The 19,860-nt window shown below is 49.2% G+C and overlaps 1 protein-coding gene and 1 pseudogene across 5 annotated transcripts in view; one reads left to right on the forward strand and one right to left on the reverse strand.

Moving 5' to 3' along the window:
• SEMA4D (semaphorin 4D) overlaps positions 1 to 1,813 on the reverse strand; it is a 93,346-nt gene extending 91,533 nt beyond the window's left edge. For 4 of the 5 annotated variants that reach the window (XM_032164486.2, XM_032164487.2, XM_032164488.2 and 1 more), the window contains exon 1: positions 1,725 to 1,813. The gene's annotated coding sequence lies outside the window, so the exon portion shown is untranslated. The remainder of the gene's footprint in view (positions 1 to 1,724) is intronic. The other variant, XM_032164479.2, reaches the window with a different exon arrangement.
• Positions 1,814 to 18,875: 17,062 nt separating this feature from the next.
• Positions 18,876 to 19,379, forward strand: LOC116474213 (ubiquitin-conjugating enzyme E2 variant 1-like; annotated as a pseudogene).
• Positions 19,380 to 19,860: the final 481 nt, after the last annotated feature.

Below are 19,860 nucleotides of genomic sequence, written 5' to 3' on the forward strand. Positions count from 1 at the left end.
TGAAGGCTGCATCCAGGAAGATCCCAGCCTGGGCAAGACCAGGAGGGCCGAGGCACCCCTGAGGCAGTAGGAGTCACAACCCAGCTTTCTAAAGGGGATGCAAGGACCTACATATCCTGCTTCTTACAGCTAAAGTCACATCTTGAAACGCCTTCTAACACAGACACACCTGCATCAACCTCTAATCCATGTCTCCAGGAGTGGCCACAGAAGGTGGTGTGGACATGGCTGAGGCTGCCCTAGCTTGGTGTGGCTGACAGGGTCAGTCCGCCCAGATTTTCACCCCCTCCTCTATTTCCACACCAGATCTAGCAGGAGTGGGCCTTGCGGGACTTAGACCGGTGGGGCCTCCACCAAATCGAACAGAGCAGCTTCTCCTGACGACCTCTTCTGGTTCCATCCAAGCACGTAAACAAGCCGGAAACGAGAGACCTGCACAGGTGGCTGCTGAGCCGAAGACGGTCCCTCCCGGGGCTACCGAGGGCACCTCCCGCACCCAGTGAGAGTGTCAAACCGCAGTCAGTGTCCCATGGTGATGGCAGGGTGTGAGGGCAGCATTCTGCCCAGGGTGAGTCCCCCGGAGCCTACAATCCTGCACAGCACAAGGACATGTCCTGTGCCAGCCCAGGCCACCCTCGGGGTGGCAGAGAGGCGCAGCCACGCCATGGCGCTCCCAGCCCCGAGCTGACCCAGTGGGGCCCTGGCACAGGACTCCACCCAGGCGTGTCCCTAGCACGGATGAGGAAGCCCCGCCCCTCGAGGAAGCTGCCCGGGGTGGCTCTGCCTCTTCACTTTTACAGAGAAGGAAACTGAACCCATGAAGTGACGGGCCAGCCCGTGGCCCAGCAGCCCTGCAGGGCGGGCAGCCCGATCCCAACAGTTGGGAGGGGGTGGGGACAGGGCCAGAGAAAATGAGTGGCCTGGGTCATAGCCTACAACATCACTTCATCACGCTGTGCCTCCGTGGCCTCATCCATGACAGGGAGGGCCCAGTGCCCTCTAGGGCTGCCATGACATGCGGACTCGCACCCACATGCCGTCTGTGGCAGGGCCTGTGTGGCCTGGTGCTCTGGAATCTCAGACAACAAGCAGCCCCTTCTTCCACTCTGCACACTTGAAGGACAGGGGTGGGAGCAAGGGTGCGGCAGCCCGGGGGGCTGTCCCCTCTCCACCTCACCCCAGCCCAAGCCACTGCCTTCCCCAGACCTCCCTGAACATGGGGCACAGGGGGTGTGAGTTAGTAGACAGAAAAGAAGCAACTGCCCATATCGGCTCCTGAAGACCCCTAGGGTCGGGTGAAAGACCACCTTCAACAACCCAACATGAACTCCTAGGCGCACCAGTCCTCAGGGGACAGTCCAGGCACGGGCACCTCCTCAACCGGGGCCCTTCCCTTCCTGCCAGGGAAGCTGGTGCTGAGGCTGGGTACTGGGCTCACCACCAAATGAGCCACACCCAGCACTGCCTTGCTCATTGCCTCCCCTGCCCCACCCACTCTGACTTCCTCTACAGCCACATCCCCTAAACGGACCCTTTCCACTCCAGGCAGAACCACCTGAGCTTTCAGAGACAGGCCTTCCTCCCTCACTCTCCAGACACCTGCCTGGCAGGTCACACAGTGAACGGGCATTGCTGCTCACAGATGGATGGAACACAGGGACAAGACCTTCTGAAGAGCCAGTTCCAAAAGGAACCATGGCACTCAGGCAGACGCCATCACTTACCAAACCATCGGTGTCGTCAAACATTTCAGCACATGGTTTTCTTTCTACTATCTGGTGTTAGCAGAGTCTGAAACAGAGTTAGAAAAGGGCGCATTTTAGCAGGATAAACTACCAGATTCCCTTACAATATACGTACACACAATTCCATACCCCAACCCTGTGCCAAAAATCTCCCCCAGGGACTGCAAGAGCATCTAGGACTGCAAGAGTTCTAGAGAACCATCAGTCACAAGATACAGCTTACCTGGCCAGGTGAGACCAGAGGAGGCATCAGAGCTAATGGACAAGAATTAGCAAGAACTGGGAGGGAGGCATCATCTGCACCTTCCTTCGCCCTACCCATCTCTCTCCTCCCCTCTGCTCCCAGCCAGGCACCAACTTAGCAGAGAGCCTCTCCTTGGCGCAGTACACAATCGCTGAGCGTGAGCTCTAGTGCAGGAGGCAGCCAGGGTGGGCCAAGGCCTTACCCAGAAACCCTGTGACCCACAATGAAGGTGTAGTCAAGAAGGACACTGTAGCACAAAGCTCCAAAACAGTCCCTAATTTAAAATCACATATGAAGACAATGTCAGTGCTAGCACTCAATATTCCAACACTTTTTAAGTTTTAAAATTAATTACATACTTAAAAAACAAAATCAGGAGAAGAAAAGGGGAGGAGAAGGAGGGCAAGGAAGAGAGAGAGAAGAAAAGAAGAATCCAAACAGGAACGAGAATTTGGGAGGGTTTTTCTCTTTGAGACAGTCTTGCTCTGTCTCCAGGCTGGAGGGCAGTGGCGTGATCTCAGCTCACTGCAACCTCCATCTTCCAGGTTCAAGCAATTCTCCTGTCTCAGCCTCCTGAGTAGCTGAGCTTACACGCACATGCCACCACACCCGGCTGATTTTTGTATTTTTTTTAGTAGAGATGGGGTTTCACCAGGTTAGCCACGCTGGTCTTGAACTCCTGACCTAAAGTGATCTGCCCGCCTCGGCCCTCAGTGCTGGGATTACAGGCGTGAGCCACCACGTCCAGCTGGGAGGGATTTTTAAAAATAATGTTAGAAGTAGGGGAAGGCTTACTAATGCTCCTGCATAAAGGACAAACATGAATCAACACTGAGAAAATTCAAAGGGCTCCTTCCTTCCTCACTGGCCTCCTGGAGCAGGGAGTGAGCATCGCAAAGTCCCCTCCCACAAGGCACAGAGCCGCAAATGGCAAGTGAAGGGACAAGCTGTTCGATATCATTAACGATGAAAGAAACAAACTGAAGCAGGATGGTCGCTTTCATCTTTCTGATGAGCAGTAACCTACAAAGCTGAGCAACCAGAGCCTGTGATGGGGCGGGGAAACCAGCGCCTGACAGTGGGGGAGCAGACCCAGTGCACCTGACTGTGACACTTGGGATGCTCTTGAATCACATTCCACTCGGACACAAAGCTACACCACGAGGGTGCCTCCTGCATCGTAGCAAAGCCATGGAAACCTTCAAAGTCCATCAGTGGCTGACCAGCATCAAACAAATGGTCTATCCAAACACTGAAGCATATGCACCCATCACAAAGAACAAGGAGGTCGGCCGGGCACAGTGGCTCACGCCTGTAATCCCAGCACTTTGGGAGGCCGACATGGGAGGATCGCTTGGGCCCAGAAGTTCAAGACCAGCCTGGACAACACAGTGAGATCCCATCTCTACAAAACATTAAGTTAGCCAGGCATGGTGACACATGCCTGTAATCCCGGCTACTCGAGAAGCTGAGGTGGGAGGATTGCTTAAGCCCAGGTTGTCAAGCAGTGAGCTATGACTGTGCCACTGCACTCCAGTCTGTGCATCAGAGTGAGGCCCTGTCTCAAAAAAGCAACTAAACAAAAAACGGGCCAGGCGCGGTGGCTCATGCCTGTAATCCCAGCCGTTTGGGAGGCCGAGGCGGGTGGATCACAAGGTCAGGAGATCGAGACCATCCTGGCTAACAATGGTGAAACCCCATCTCTACTAAAAATACAAAAAATTAGCCGGGCATGGTGGTACACGCCTGTAGTCCCAGCTACTTAGGAGGCTGAGACAGGAGAATCGCTAGAACCCACGAGCCGGAGGTTGCAGTGAGCCAAGATCATGCCACTGCACTCCAGCCTGGTCGACAGAACGAGACTGGGTCTCAAACAAACAAACAAACAACAAACAACAAAAAACAAACCCTGAGGAGGTCATCTTGTGTGGAAAGGGAACTGCCTAAGACAGAATAAAAAGGCAGGCTGTGGAGGGGCAGCCAGGGCAAGCCCGCCACTCCACGGTGGCCTTACGTATGCGTTTGAGTCGCTGCACAGGAAACATGGGCCTTTGGAAGGACAGTCCAGAGAGCAGTAACAGGTTTTTCATGCTGTGGAGTGGCCTGGGGATCCGAAGGCAACTTGGTCCCTGCATTTCTGAGCTTCTGTATTAGTGCTGTTTTTACCCTGCACACTGCAACAGATACGTACCACAGTTGCCCACATAGCACCACCCCTTTTCTTTTGTGGAAACTACAAATTCCACATGGTGCATACATCCTAAGGAAGGCCAACCCATGGCTGGTCACACAGTTCCCTTCCTGGGCCCACCTAAAAGACTGCCTGCCACACACATGCCACACACATGCCACAAACATGCATCACATGCATGCATATGTGCACACACCCATCCAAGCACACACCCACCCACACTTACATGCACACACATATACACCTATGCACACAGGTACACCACACCCACATACCCATGTAAGCACACACATATATTCACATACAAAATCACACACAAACCTACAGAGACACACATACATACACATGCACACATATACATCCAAACACGCACATCCATACACACTCATGCACACACACATGCATATACATATATGCACATACATACATGCCACATTCACATACACACCTATACACCTAAACACACACTCATATACACACATGGATACATATGCCCACATGGATACACATACACAGAAACACATGCACAAACATATATACCTACACGCACACTCATATACAGATATACTGCACACACCCACATATACTCATATACACACCTACCTACACACGTGCTTACACACACATGCACACTCAAACACACACTGTGCATGGTCCTTACCCTCTTCCCAAGGGAGCTGCAGCCCAGCATTCCCACCCACTCACATGCTGGGGTAAGAATCACCTCCCTCCTTAGCAGCTCAGAGGCAGGTTCTGAGCCATCGCAGCCTCCTGGAGACCCCATGTGCCTGTGGTCAGTGGTTCTCATACTGTGGCCTGCAGCAGAGCCCCTGGCAAGGATCTGAATGCCAGATCTCTGGGCCCCAGTTGGAGCCCCAGTCCGTAGTGCTCTGGGGGGTGCCCAAGAACATGCATTTCTAATGGGCCCTCAGGTGATACTGCTGTAGTTCCAGTGAACAGCCTCTGGTCCCTGGGGCAGCTTAAGGGAGTCAGGGTTTGGATGTGGCTCATTCATTCTGTCAGTGAATGCTTTTTGCTCCTTTTGTGTGCCAGCCTGCATCAAAAGTCCCTGGCTCTCCTGAGGACGCAAAGAAACAACTGGAGAAAGTCATTTCAGGGAGTGAGACGCTGATAAGGCAGGAGCACGTCAATGTGAGAAACAGCCTACAAGGGTGTTGGAGGGGAGTCTTATTAACACTCCTGAGGGTCTTATCTCCCTGGAGAGATGAGAATCCCCCTGCAGACCCAGAGCCTCTTCCCTGCAGCTGTCCCTGCTCAGCCCTGGGTCCCAAAGGGGGCTCACCCTCGTCCTCCCTGCAAGCCTTGGGGGCTGCCTCTGTGTGTGGCAGGCACCTTCCTTCCTGTCTCCACCTGGCTCAAATGCCACCTACCTAGAAGCAGGGACCAAGGTCCTCAGCTGGTCAGAAAGGCCCACACACCACAAGACCTAGGCTAAGATTTGAGGGCCCATGTGGCTAACACGAGGGAGCCCAGGCCAGCATCCAGTTACTAAATAACACACCCTATTCTGTGTAAAACTCTGGGTGACAACTGCAACAATGCCAAGTGCTCCTAGAAAACAGCAGACGGTAAGAAATCCCCTGCCCTCTGTGTTCCAGAAACAACCGCTACAAAAAAAGCCCCTTCCCCACAGGACTGAGCTAAGGCTCACGATGCTCCCACCCACCCAGGATAAGGCCAGACACAGAAACCCACCAACGCCTGCTCTGCACCTCTCCATGGCCAGTGGCACGATGCATCCCCCGCCCGCTCCCGATCACTCACAACAAAATGCTAGTCCTAACCAAACCTCGCTTCACTTCTGTCCTTCTCCAGGCCCCTTGGGCCCCACAGAGCCAGCGCAGCCCCTCCTGAGAAACAGCTGGCCTTGGGTAAGGCATCTTCTGACCCCGCCACCCTCATCCCATATCCCACCTCTGGTTCTTCTAAGCCTCATCTACACCACCCTACAAAGAAAAGCCCTTTGGCCTAACCTTTGAGACACGTGTGATCTCATGGTCAGCGTGTGGCCAGGCCCTGGCCCCTACTGTGACAGTCCATTCCCTCCTTTGCATACTCCTAAGAAAGCCTCTTCTTACTAAGTCTGGATTTGTTTTTTATTTGACAACTGCTTACTGATTACAAACAACTTGAAACTCCAAAACGTGTCACACACTCATGCAATGGATGCACAGGTGACAGCTTTGATTTCTGCCTCCTAGAAGACCGGTACTCACATGTTCAACCGAGGTTCTGCCGGTTCAGACCCACAGCTCATGAGATGGCTCAGGAATATACCCCAGCCTCACATGCACAGCTGGTCCTGGAGGACGCAGAGCAAGGAAAAAGGGGAGAAGCAACACTGAAGGTGAACCACACCCCTCACAGACACGGACATCCTACACGCCCGGGAGAACCCATGCCCTCCAGTGTGGAACTCAGCACACTAGGCATTTTGTACAAGCTGCCCTCCTCCTGCAGACAGGCAGGGCTTAGCAGGGCCAGCTGAAAATGACAACCAGCCTCATATGTGGCCACCCCACATGCTGAGGGGGAGGAAGGAGCAGGCGACCTGCTGTCCCACACCCGCTGCAGCAGAGAGGGCTCCCAGGGCAGACGACCCCACCACCTAATCCTACAGTCACGCTCGGGGGCTCTGCTGGGCCCCTCAGCACACTCATGAAGCCCCAAGGTCTCTTTTCTAAGATTACTGCAAACTGCAACTGAACACACGAAAGAAAATGTGCATCTCACTGGAGGTCAGAAAAATGCAGATTAAAGCAAGACGCCACTCTCTCCCTACAAAACGACCAGATAAAATAATTACAAGGCTTAAGGTGGTGTGGAAGTGTGAGCCCCTCCCTGCTGTCAATGACTTTTCTAGCAAGCAGCATGCCAGGGATATCAGGAACCTTACAAGGGTACCTCTTAGCTATGGGCAACAAGCAGAAATTGGGACCGGTAATCCCAACAAAATGTTTCACCCCATATACTCTTGACTCTGTGAAACTGAAAAGCCCCCCCCACAGAGAGGAGCACGTCAATAGATAAAGCAGCAGTCTGGCTCCAAATTGTATGTTTGCGTCTTTCACATGGATGGCTGTGAGCAAATGGCTTCAGTTCTGAGTCCTGACCACTGAGGAGGCAATGGTGACTCATTGCCCTCCCAGGACAGGTGTGGGCACCACAGGAAGGCTGCCAGAACAAACCTCCAAACATTTTTCTCCTATACTAGAAGAGTAGCATATGAATAGAAATCACGGTGTCCTGGACACCATAAACCCCCAGAGTCCTGGGAAGCCTGAATCCTAGGGCCTATGTGTATTTCTTTTTTCTTTTCTTTTCTTTTTTTTTTTTTTTGAGACAGAGTCTCGCTCTCCCTCCCAGGCTGGAGTGCAGTGGCGTGATCTCGGCTCACTGGAACCTCCCGGGTTCAAGCGATTCTCCTGCCTCAGCCCCTGAGTAGCTGGGATTACAGGTGTGCGCCAGTATGCCCAGCTAATTTTTGTATTTTTAGTAGAGACGGGGTTTCACCATGTTGGTCAGGCTGGTCTCCAACTCCTGACCTCATGATCTGCCCGCCTCGGCCTCCCAAAGTGCTGGGATTACAGGCATGAGCAACCGTGCCTGGCCTGATACATATTTCTTGAACAACAAATGGGTAATTTTAAGAAGGCTAGGATGAGTTTTACCAACCTGCTTTTTCTAGTGATTCATTAAACGTGGTTTGGGTTAAGAAGAGAAATTCTCAGACTTTGCTAAATCCCTAACTGAAGCATATGAGGCTAAAATCACTCTGCCCAGGGTGGTCTGCACACCCAGAAAGAAATGCCAGAAATCACTTGGCGTGAGTGCGTTGCAAATTCTTGAAACTTGATTTCTCACAGGTATAGATCATCTGGCTAACTCAATCCAAAATTTAAATATGGTGCTATTACAATTCACAGTAACTAAGATTATTATCTGTACATTAACGTACGGCACAAAAGCCTATAAGGCTAGCTTCTGCAGAGAAGCAGGCTCCAAGGGAAGTGGCCACCAATGCTCTTCCTTTATAACAACATTGATGTGAGCAGCAGCAGGCAACGGGCTGATAAAATGTGGAAATGTTTTTTCCCTGTGGCATACCCACATAAGGAGAGCTGTGTTTTCTTTACAAAATAGGTGGGGTTGTTTTTAGCAAAATGATGGAATGTTTTCAGTTTGAAGGAGTAAAAATTCCCCAATACCAGTCTACGGCAAACAACTCAAAACAACAACAAGCCAACAACACCTCCTATTTAAAGCTGTCCCAGCCAGATGCAGTGGCTCATGCCTGTAATCCCAGTACTTTGGGAGGCCAAGGCAGGAGGATCACTTGAAGCCAGGAGTTCAAGGCCAGCCAAGGCAACAAAGTGAGAGCCAGTCTCTACAAATAAAAAATAATTAGCTGGCTGTGGTGACATGCACCTGTAGTCCCAGCTACTTGGGAGGGTGAGGCAGGAGGATCACATGAGCTGGGAGTTTGAGGCTGCAGAGAGCTGTGATCATGTCACTGCACTCCAGCTGTGAAAAAGAACAAGACTGTGCTGGAAAGAAAGGAGGGGAGGGGAGGGTAGGAGAGAAGAAAGCGAGAGAAAGAGAGAAAGGGAGGGAGGGAAGGAAAGAAGGAAGGAAGGAAGGAAAAGGAAAGGAAGGGGGGAGGGAGGGAGGCAGGAGAGAGAGAGAGTGAGAGAGAAAGAGAGGCATGTAAGAGAACACAGAAAAGGGAAACAGAACAAAAGGGTCTGTACTCTGAACACTAGAATGTTCCTTTCTACTCCTTAAGCCAAACCTAGAAGGCTTCTGGCACTCTCTTCTCTGCATCCCAGTACCCACTTCCAGGTTTCCAATGTGTTGAGTTCAGATTGGGGAATACCAGATGGGGAAAAATGGTAGACTCATGCCCAGTTGAGGAATACTTGCAATTCTAATCTTCCTCCCCAAACCACCTGCTACTACTATATTCTTTTCAGAATCTTTGAATAGCTGCTCCCTGCATTCGCAGTGGGAAAGCCACAGTGGAACATGGTTAACCCATCTTATCAACCAAGCCCATTCATTTCTGAGCTAAAAATCTACTTGAGGCTCACACCAGCCATCTTTTGCATGATCCATCTGGTCCTCTTCGTAGACAGGGGTCCATTCCCAGGTGCTAAATCTGTTCAGCAGGGCTACTTGGGGGCTTTTCATGATCAAGTCCCAGCCTCGCTCTTTCTCATCCAGGTCATGACCAGCCCTTTTTTGCTGCTGCTTTTTCATTTTTGCAGCAGAGGTGGGGAGGTACAAAACTAATTAGCGTCAACCAGTCTCCAAAGTGTATTCACAACACAAGGTCTCTATGTTGTGTTTAAAGAACCAAATGGTGGGCCGGGCATGGTGGCTCACGCCTGTAATCCCAGCACTTTGGGAGGCCAAGGCGGGCAGATCACGAGGTCAGGAGTTCAAGATCAGCCTGGCCAACATGGTGAAACCCCATCTCTACTAAAAATACAAAAATTAGCAGGGTGTGGCAGTGGGCACCTGTAAATCCAGCTACTTGGGAGGCTGAGGCAGGAGGCTTGCTTGAACCCAGGAGGTGGAGGTTGCGGTGAGCCAAGATTGCGCCACTGCACTCCAGCCTGGGTGACAGAGCAAGACTCCATCTCAAAAAAAAAAAAAAAAGAGAAAAAAAGAACCAAATGGTGCCAACTAGAGCCAAAGGCTTAACTTCAACCCTTGCAGTCATGGGGGCACTTTCTCCACTTTCCACCTTAGACACGTGCTTTTGGGGTTCTATGTGCTTTTCTTAAATTTCAGAATCAGAACACCAGTCAAAGATGGAGAGTGTGACTCACCTTCCCCCACCCACAAGAAAACTGCTACAAAACCGCACTGTAAGCCTGTTTCCTCCTCTCTTCTCTCAGATGCACTACGCTCTCAGGGACCAAGGATAGTTTGTTTTAATCATGTTGAAGATGTAAAATAAAAATATTTAATTATAAATTGAATTATTTCACCAAGATGCTACCTGTGAGAAAAAAGAAAAAAGGAATGGCTGGAAATCCTGCCTTCGGACCTGGGTTTCGGATGATTATAAACAGCTGGGGTGAGGCTGAGGCCCTCAGGGGCAAGGCAGCCACAGCTGGGGGTGGGGGGGACAACACATTACAAGTCCAGCAGCAGGGCGCGGCCAGGCTGCCTCTGGCCACCTCCCCAATGCCCAGGATCTGGACAGGAAAAGACAGGAGTTCATCAATAAGGAGAGACCCCTCAGATGTGGGGCGCAACACCCCAGCTAGGAAGGGCAGCAACAGGTCCTCTCCCTGCAAGATCATGGGAACAAAGGAGAGGACAGGGATACTGAGGATAGGGTTCAAAACACACTGGTCTCCCCCGAGTGAAGCACCCCCAGAGGAATCTGACAGCAACTCAGGCAGTCACGGAGGTCAACCATCAGAGCGGTAAGCGCTAGACAAAAACCACATCCTCATACTTTGGGTCCATTAGGAAATGGGCGGGGTTGCAGGGGTCCTCAGACTCCTGGAGAGGGCTGGATAAGCCTGAGTTACCACGGGGTGTGGGGGGAGGGTACAGAGAGCACCCCCAGGACCAGGGTCCTGCTCTCTGCTCAGCCCATGGTGACATCTCGAATGCAAGCATATGCTGGCTCTAAATTATATTAGCTTGCTTGCTTTATTTGGATGCATCTCTGTTTTTGACACCATGTCCTCTCTATAGCTGTAAACATCTCGAATGCTTTACAAAGCACTGAGCACACAATAATTAACCAATACTCACTGACCAACCTGTCAGGGACAAAGAGGGCCAGCCCAGGAAGGGGGCACATCTCCACATACCACCCAAGAACCTCTCATGCTGGCTCAGACCCACAGACAAGACTGGGAAGATCCACCCACGGAATGTTCCTCCTTGCCCTCCATGACCAGATTCTCACTTTAAAAAGAGCCCTTAGGCCGGGCGCGGTGGCTCACACTTGTAATCCCAGCACTTTGGGAGGCCGAGGCAGGCGGATCACGAGGTCAGGAGATACAGACCACGGTGAAACCTCGTCTCTACTGAAAAATACAAAAAATTAGCCGGGCGTGGTGGCGGGCGCCTGTAGTCCCAGCTACTCGGAGAGGCTGAGGCAGGAGAATGGCGTGAACCCGGAAGGCGGAGCTTGCAGCGAGCCGAGATCGCGCCACTGCACTCCAGCCTGGGCGACAGAGCAAGACTCCGTCTCAAAAAAAAAAAAAAAAGAGCCCTTAGTCTGGTGCATCCTGCGGAGAACAGACAAGAGGAGTCTCAGTCCCCAGGAAACCAGCACCATCCATCTGGTGAGACTGCTGACCACTCAGCCCAGGGGTGATGGCTGCTAACGGGTCATTTTAAAAAAATGACCATGCGTTAAAAACATTATTAAATCACCACTCACAAGAGAACCAAGGAGATGTCACAATCCCTTCAGAGGAGAAGTCAAAGAATCACAAAAAGACATGGAGTTGGCTGGGGGAATGGGGATGGATTGGGCCATGATGGATTGATAATTAGGGGGCTTCCTTTTGGGGTGCTGGAAATGTCTTGGAGCTAGAGGTTGCACAACATTGCAAATGTACAAAGTGCCATGGAACTATTCACTTTAATACGATTAACTTTATGTTATGTGAATTTCACCTCAAGAAAAAAGTAATACAGAGTAAAAGAATATTGACATGGATTTCCAGCGGACACAATACCAGCTTTTTCCATGGGGGGTCAATTGTCTCTCCAGGAGCCTGAACCCATTTGCACATCTAGGGACAAGGATTACTTGCATTGCCTTCAGATATCTATGACTTACAGAGCTGTACAAAGACAGGTGAGCCCTGGGTGGCCCCAGTGCTCCATTCAAAGGCTGCTTATGCCTAAGTCCAATGTGGAATGAGGAGAAGATGGAGTCCACAGGTTTAGGAGGAAACCAGCTTTAGCTGATGGCAAAGGTGATGCTGCGGAATAAGGTGTGTCTGGAGATGGTGTCAGGAGTGACTCCTGCATTTCTTGGAGGCAGGGGGGAAGGTGGGCTCACTGGAGCACTGGGGCTTGAGGAGATGGTCCACCATGTGACAGAGTGAGAAGCTGAGGTGTCCAAGGCACCATGGAGGGGCAGGGCCACACAGGGTGCACACTGGGCAGTTTGCAGCCCTGGGCTGGCTAGGGGCTTCTGTAGCACAGTGCCGCAGCTACTGGGGCACACACCAAGGGACCAGGCACACGAAATGCTCAATGACACACACAAATACAATTTCCGCTGACTTGTACAAAAAATAGGGTGATCACTCCACTCTGAGTTTCCATGCAGTGATGCAGACTCATTTTCAGAAACGCCTTTTCTTTCTGCCAATCTGGAATTCTTTCCGGGCTCCTCGAACACCTCTAAGAATCCACAACCTTAGACAGAGGGCTGCCTGGGGCCTTTCCCTTCCGGCTTTCCCCAGGCACCCACACCTACAACACCTGGGACACGCTAACACTCACAGGCCAGGTGAACACGAGCTTGACTGCTCTCCATATGTACCGAGGGCTGCCATGACCTCTGTGAGTGACCTTTCCGTCCAGACCATACGCGGTGCATCATCGAGGGAGCACGCAGCCCCCGTGTGCACAAGGTCATGCTCCAGAAGCATCACTCACCCGCATGTGCACACTCTCAAGGCACAGCCAATTCCACTTTTCCACTGCAATTAGTACACAGTAATTATTACCCAAACCCAGCACGTGGAAACATGGTCTGCAGCCTACATGGACTGTGTTTCCGGTGAGTTCTGTCCTTGTGTGTAGCAGGGAGGCGGCTACCAGGTCAGAAGCATTCACCTCGGAGCGCACATGACGATGACCAATACGAGCCTGATGTCATTATCGGAGCCTCCTTCAAGGATGCTGCTCCCTCCCCACAGTGGTCTTGTTACTCTATAACTAGAAGTTTCTGAGCCACCAGCTCCAGAAGGCAAGGCCCAAAAAGGGCCCTGTTACTCTTTTATAAGCAACCAGAGCAGAAACGAAAATGTCACCAACCTCCCAAAAAGAAACTGAATTATTCATCTGCAGCATTCACAGCCCCATGTGTGAAGTTAATGCGGGTTGTCCCCCTTGTTGTTCAGGCTGAAAAGTTTCCATGACTAGATGTGGGCACTCCTGTCCCAGCTTGTGTATCATGCCTGCCTCCTTCCTGGTGGCCACACAAGGACATGGGTACACGGCCCTTGCCCTGGTATGAGCACGTGCCCACCCTTCTCCGCATGTCCTCACGTCCCCAGCTTCCTGGCTCCTCACACCGCAGAACCTGGATGACCTTGTGAAAACACACATATCTGTTGCTCCCTCCAAGGTCCCTATACCACAGCATCCTTTGAGCTTACAGCCATCCGGTTCCTACAATTCAGCCCCAAAGGAAACTAGGGCCATCAGTTACATAAGGACATACATGGTGGAGGAGTTGATTTCATTCTCTTCCTTTGAGTTACCTGAACTTTTTACAGTAAATGTGTTATTTGTTTAATACGGGGGGCGGGGGAGGGGGAACCACACCTGGGAGCGCATGATTTTTTTTTTTTTTTTGAGACAGGATCTCACTGTGTTGCCCAGGCTGGAGTGCAGTGGCACGATCTCAGCTTACTGCAACCTCTGCCTCCCAGGTTCAAGAGATTCTCTTGCCTCAGCCTCCTGAGTAGCTGGGATTACAGGTGCGCACCATCATGCCCAGCTAATTTTTGTATTTTTAGTAGAGACAGGATTTCACCATGTTGGTCAGGCTGGTCTCGAACTCCTGACCTTGTGATCCGCCCGCCTCGGCCTCCCAAAGTGCTCGGATTACAAGCGTGAGCCACTGCACCTGGCCTCATGATTCTTATAAATTGCTGCAAGGATATGCCCACAGCAGAAGCAGGGAGAGCTGGCAGTGGCACATCCCACAGCCTCAGGCTTGGAGAGCAGCCCTCCCAGCCCCAAGGGCTCTCCCAGGACTGGAGGTGCTTAGCCAGCCATTTATGCCTACATTACACATCCCTGCAGCAGAAAGAGAGCCAGCCTGTCCAAAGAGAATCATTTGCGAGAAGACACCGAGAGACTAGGGTAGTCATGGTGTCAGGCCTGCTCATCCAAACGACTTTGATCACTGAGAAAACTCAGTGCCGTAGGATGGCTCCAGGGGTTGCACAGAACCCCACTCCACTCCACCTGCAACAGGTGTTTCCAAACCCTCTGCATTTGCAGAAACCTATTTTCTTTTTATTGCTCATAAATCACTCTATTTTAAACCCCAGCATGACATAGATTTTTTAATTAAGTGAAGCAAAATTAATCTCACTTGAAGAATCACTATAAAACTGTGACCGTTTCCCTCACATAGGAAGATGCTACAATATCAGGGTCAGGAACTGAATTCCCCAAAGTCCATCAATGAAAAAATGTCTACTTTATGACCTAAGATGAAAGCTGACAACAGAGCGTTCAGAAGGCCACACCGTCAACCATCTTCAGTCCCTGACCCGCCAAATGAAAAGTGACGGCAAAGGAATCTCTGCTTAAACATCACGCTAAAACATACCACTCCATTTGGCCTTATTTTTCTTGGGTTTTTCAAACAGGCTAATTTGTGGCCTTTATTGGAAATAAACAAAAACATAAATAAATCAGTACCTATTAACACGCCACTCAGAATAATCACCTCAAACACCCTGGAAAAGTGGTGAAAATCTCATCCCCACTCTAAGTAGTGGCTGTGGGTTTCTTCTCACTCTGGTATAAGGCTGCCCAGATTCTCCTGGCGTGTAATGCTTGTGTAATACTCGGGGGCAGCAATCTGAAACTTCTAGAGACACTGAAGTCCTGCAGGTCACTGGGGTAACTCCTATTAACTTACCACTCAGGCACCAAAGGCTACCCCAGGGCTTAAGAGCCTTAATGTCCCTCCCAAGGCACCTCATTTGGTGCTCCCCAACGGGTACGATGTAACCAAAGGGAATCCAGCCCCATAAGAATCTGGTAATACCTAGGACTACAGACTACAGTCCTGATTAGACTGGTTCCACACAGAGGCTGCATTTAAAACACTAGCTCTGAGGTCCTCATATGTTAATACATTCCCAATTCCCAATATCAGGGAAGAAGGAAATGTTATCATTACAGACCCCACAGACATTAAAAAGGAACACTGCAAACAACTCCGTGCACAAAGAGTCAACAACTTAGAGGAAATGATCAAATTTCTCAATAACAACCAACCACCAAAATTCACACAAGATCAAATAGATACCTGAGCAATACTGTGAACAGGAAAGAAATAGAATACGTAGTTAAATACCTTCTGAAAAAGACATCTGAAAAGGCTCAGAGATAGTTTTACTGTCAAATTCTACCAAACATGTAAGGAACCTAACAACAATTACATACACTCTCTTCCAGAAAATAGAGGAGGAAAAAACATTTCCCAACTTAAATGAGGCCAGCACTACCCTGATAGCAAATCCAGAAAAAGACAGGGCCGGGCGTGGTGGCTCACGCTTGTAATGCCAGCACTTTGGGAGGCCGAGGCAGGCGGATCACAAGGTCAGGAGATCGAGACCACGGTGAAACCCCGTCTCTACTAAAAATATAAAAAATTAGCCGGGCGTGGTGGTGGGCGCCTGTAGTCCCAGCTACTCGGAGAGGCTGAGGCAGGAGAATGGCGTGAACCCGGGAGGCGGAGCTTGCAGTGAGCCGAGATTGCGCCACTGCACTCCAGCCTGGGCGACAGAGCGAGACTCCGTCTCAAAAAAAAAAAAAGACAGTATAAGAAGACTATAGGACAATACCCTTCATGAACACAGATGCAAAAATCCTCAACCAAATATTAGCAAACTGAATCCAGTAATATGTAAAAATAATGCACCACAGCCCAAGGGAGTTGATTCCAAAACACAAGATTGACTCAGTGTTCAAAAATCAATAAATGCAAGCCACCTACTCACAGAAGAAAAAGCACACAGGCATATCAATTTATATAGAAAATGCATTTAAAAAATTCAACATCCATTCATGATAAAAGCTTTCAGCAAACTAAACCTAGAAGGGAACTCTCTCAGCCTGACAAAGGGCATCTATGGAAAACTCACAGCTAACATCATACTTCATGGTGACAGAGAGATGCCTTCACCGAAAGTCGGAAGCAAGGCAAGGATGTGCTCTCACTACTTCTCAACATTGCACCAGAAGTCTTGGCTAAAGAAACAGGGCAAGAAAAAGAAAGGAAAGGCACACAAATTGAAAAGAATGAAATAAAATGGGCTATTCACAGACAGAATGACTGCCTATGTAGAAAATTCCAAGGATTTCTTTTTGTACAAAAAAGCTCTTAGAACTAATAAGTGAGGTTAAGCAAAGTCAGAGAGTCCAAGATCAACAACATAAAAGTGATCATATTTCTACGGATTCTATCAACATTTGGGAAATTGATAAAGTAAACTGCATCAAAATTAAAATGTTTGGCGCTGTGAAAGATGCTGTTAAAAGAACTAAAAGGCAAGCTAAAGATTGAGAGAAAATATTTGCAAATCACATATCTGACAAATAACTTGTATTTAGAATATATAAAGAAGTCTCAAAACTCAGTATCAAGAAAATAAACAACTCAATTAAAATATGAGCAACACTTCAACAGATACTTCACCAAAGAGGATACACAGATGGCAAATTAGCACATGAAAAGATGTTTTACATCATTAGCCACTAGGAAATGCAATTAAAACCACAATGAGCACATTATATACACATTAGAATGGCTTAAGAAAAAAACTTAACAATACCAGGTGCTGGTAAGGGTACACAGTGACGTGGCTAGTGAGACTGCAATATGGTACTGCCACACTAGAAAAGATTTGGGCAGTTTCTTATAAGGATAAACACACACGGACCACATGACCCAGCAATCCCACTTCTGGACATTTATCAAAAGGAAATGAAACTGCATGTTCATAGAAAAGCTCATACACAAATGTTTACAGCAGCTCTGTTCAAACAATGGACTTATTGAGGGACAAAAAAAAACCAAACTATTGATACCTGCAACAGCTGGAATGAGCCTCAACAGCACTGTGGTGGGTGAAAGAAGCCAATCTCAAAAGGCTATGTACTGCGTGGTTCCATTATATGACATTCTTGAAAAGGTATACTATAGGAACAAAGAGTAGCTCAGCAGTTATAAGTGATTGGGAGGGGGGTGAATATAAAGGGATGGTACAGGGAGTTTTCTTGGAGGATAGAATTTCTCTGTATTCTAATTGTGCTGGTGGTTACACCATCTGCACATGTCTTAAAACTCACAGAAATGCACACTGAGATAATCATTCTTACTATGTATTAATTTTAAAAGGAAAAGGAAAAAAAAAAAAATGACTGCACCAATTTGATTGAAATGTCTTTTAAAATACCTTTATTTTTAGCCAGACACAAAAGGACAAACACTGCGTGATTCCACTTACAGGAGGTCCCTAGAGTAGTCAGTCACAGCAACAGAAAGGGGAATCAGGGCTAGGGAGTTATTATTTAATGGGTACAGAGTTTCCATTTGGGATGATGAAAAACCTCGGGAGATGGAGGGTGGTGATGGCTGCCCAACAATATGGATGTACTTAATGCCACTAAACTATACTCTTAAACATGGTTAAAATGATCAATTTTATGTTTATTTTATCACAATTTTAAAAACTCATGTTCTTCTACAAGAATAGATTTAGAAAGTTGCATTTGTATAAAAATAAAACAATAAAAGAAGTTCAAAGAGCAAAAAGCTAAAGTCTTTCCCCACCACACTCTCCAGATAACATCACTGTCAACAGCTTGCTGTGCTTCAAGTCAGATGTTCACAATCTTTATCATACACACTGGCTCAGATGCATGCCAGCTCAGGTGCACGCCGGCTCAGCTGAATACAGGCTGAGGTGCATGCCAGCTCAGGTGCACACCAACTCAGGTGCATATAGGCTGAGGTGCACGCCAGATAGGGTGCACGCTGGCTCAGGTGCATACAGGCTGAGGTGCATGCCAGCTCGGGTGCACGCCAGCTCGGCTGCATACAGGCTGAGGTGCATGCCAGCTCGGGTGCACGCCAGCTCGGCTGCATACAGGCTGAGGTGCATGCCAGCTCAGCTGCATACAGGCTGAGGTGCATGCCAGCTCAGGTGCACACCAACTCAGGTGCATATAGGCTGAGGTGCACACCAGCTAGGGTGCATGCTGGCTCAGGTGCATACAGGCTGAGGTGCATGCCAGCTCAGGTGCACGCCAGCTCGGCTGCATACAGGCTGAGGTGCATGCTAGCTCAGCGGCATACAGGCTGAGGTGCATGCCAGCTCAGGTGCACACCAACTCAGGTGCATATAGGCTGAGGTGCACGCCAGCTAGGGTGCATGCTGGCTCAGGTGCATAGAGGCTGAGGTGCATGCCAGCTCAGCTGCATACAGGCTGAGGTGCACGCCAGCTCAGGTGCATGGCCGCTTAGGTGCACACAGGAATAGGGGCTTCTAATTCTGTGATTAAATGTGAAACCGAGGTCCTGGGTCAATTTGTACAATCCTTTTGACTTTAAAAGAGTCATGCTCTTTGCTTCCCACAAGAGGCAACTGAAAAGTAAGTGAAACACATCCCAAGGGTGAAGTCACTGGTAGGGGGTAAAGAACACAAGATGGCAGCCACCAAGGGCTGGGGAGTAAAAGTCCTTCGCAATTTCTGACTGTTGTAAGAACTCGATGAAGGCCAGAAAGGAGGAGGAGATGGCAAAGTTAGCTGGGATTGAGAAGATGATGGAGACAAGACACTTACAAGATGGACAGGAATGATCACTGGGCGTCCAAGAACAATTTATGAAAGCCAAATAGACAGCCTTAAAATAGAATGTGGACCTAAACACCGAGAAGCACCCCCTTTTGTAAGATTTATGACAAAAATTAATTTGAGTGGAGTCAACAGTCCTAATGGCATGGTGGACCCAAGAGCCGAATCACCAATAGCAAAACGGCAGAATTCATATAGCATTCAAAGATGTCCTGCAAGAGCTTTGGGCCTAATGATGTCGGTGCTTAATGATGTCCATGGAATATATGAAACTTCCTCAGCTGCGTGAAGGCCAATGTTACAACAGTTAATCAAAAGGAAAAACCCCAGGCCCTTCCCCTTTCCCCCCATTCAACTTAAGTAGTCTTTATTTCCCACAGTAGTAAATTTTCTAGATACATCTTGTACACCTCAAAGTACTGGAGAGGGCCGGGCATGGTGGCTCACATCTGTAATCCCAGCATTTTGAGAGGCTGAGGTGAGAGGAGTGCTTGAGCCCAGGGGTTTGAGACCAGCCTGGGCAACACAGTGAGACCCCATCTCTATAAAAAATTTTAAAAAATTAGCCAGGCATGGTGGCACACGCCTGTGGTCCCAGCTACTCAGGAGGCTGAGGTGGGAGGATCGCTTGAGCCCAGGAGGTTGAAGTTGCAGTAAGCCGACACTGCACTCTGGCCTGGGCAACAGAGCAAGACCGTGTCTCAACAAATAAAGTATTGGAAAGGAAGCACTCATTCAACTTATCTTAAGATACTGTAAGATATCTGCCACTTTTCCTAAGATATTATAAATGATACTACATTTTGAAATATATAAGTTGTGCTATAACAACAACA

This window comes from Hylobates moloch, unplaced genomic scaffold (genome assembly GCF_009828535.3).
Source record: "Hylobates moloch isolate HMO894 unplaced genomic scaffold, HMol_V3 SCAFFOLD_10, whole genome shotgun sequence".
Lineage (NCBI taxonomy): Eukaryota > Metazoa > Chordata > Mammalia > Primates > Hylobatidae > Hylobates > Hylobates moloch.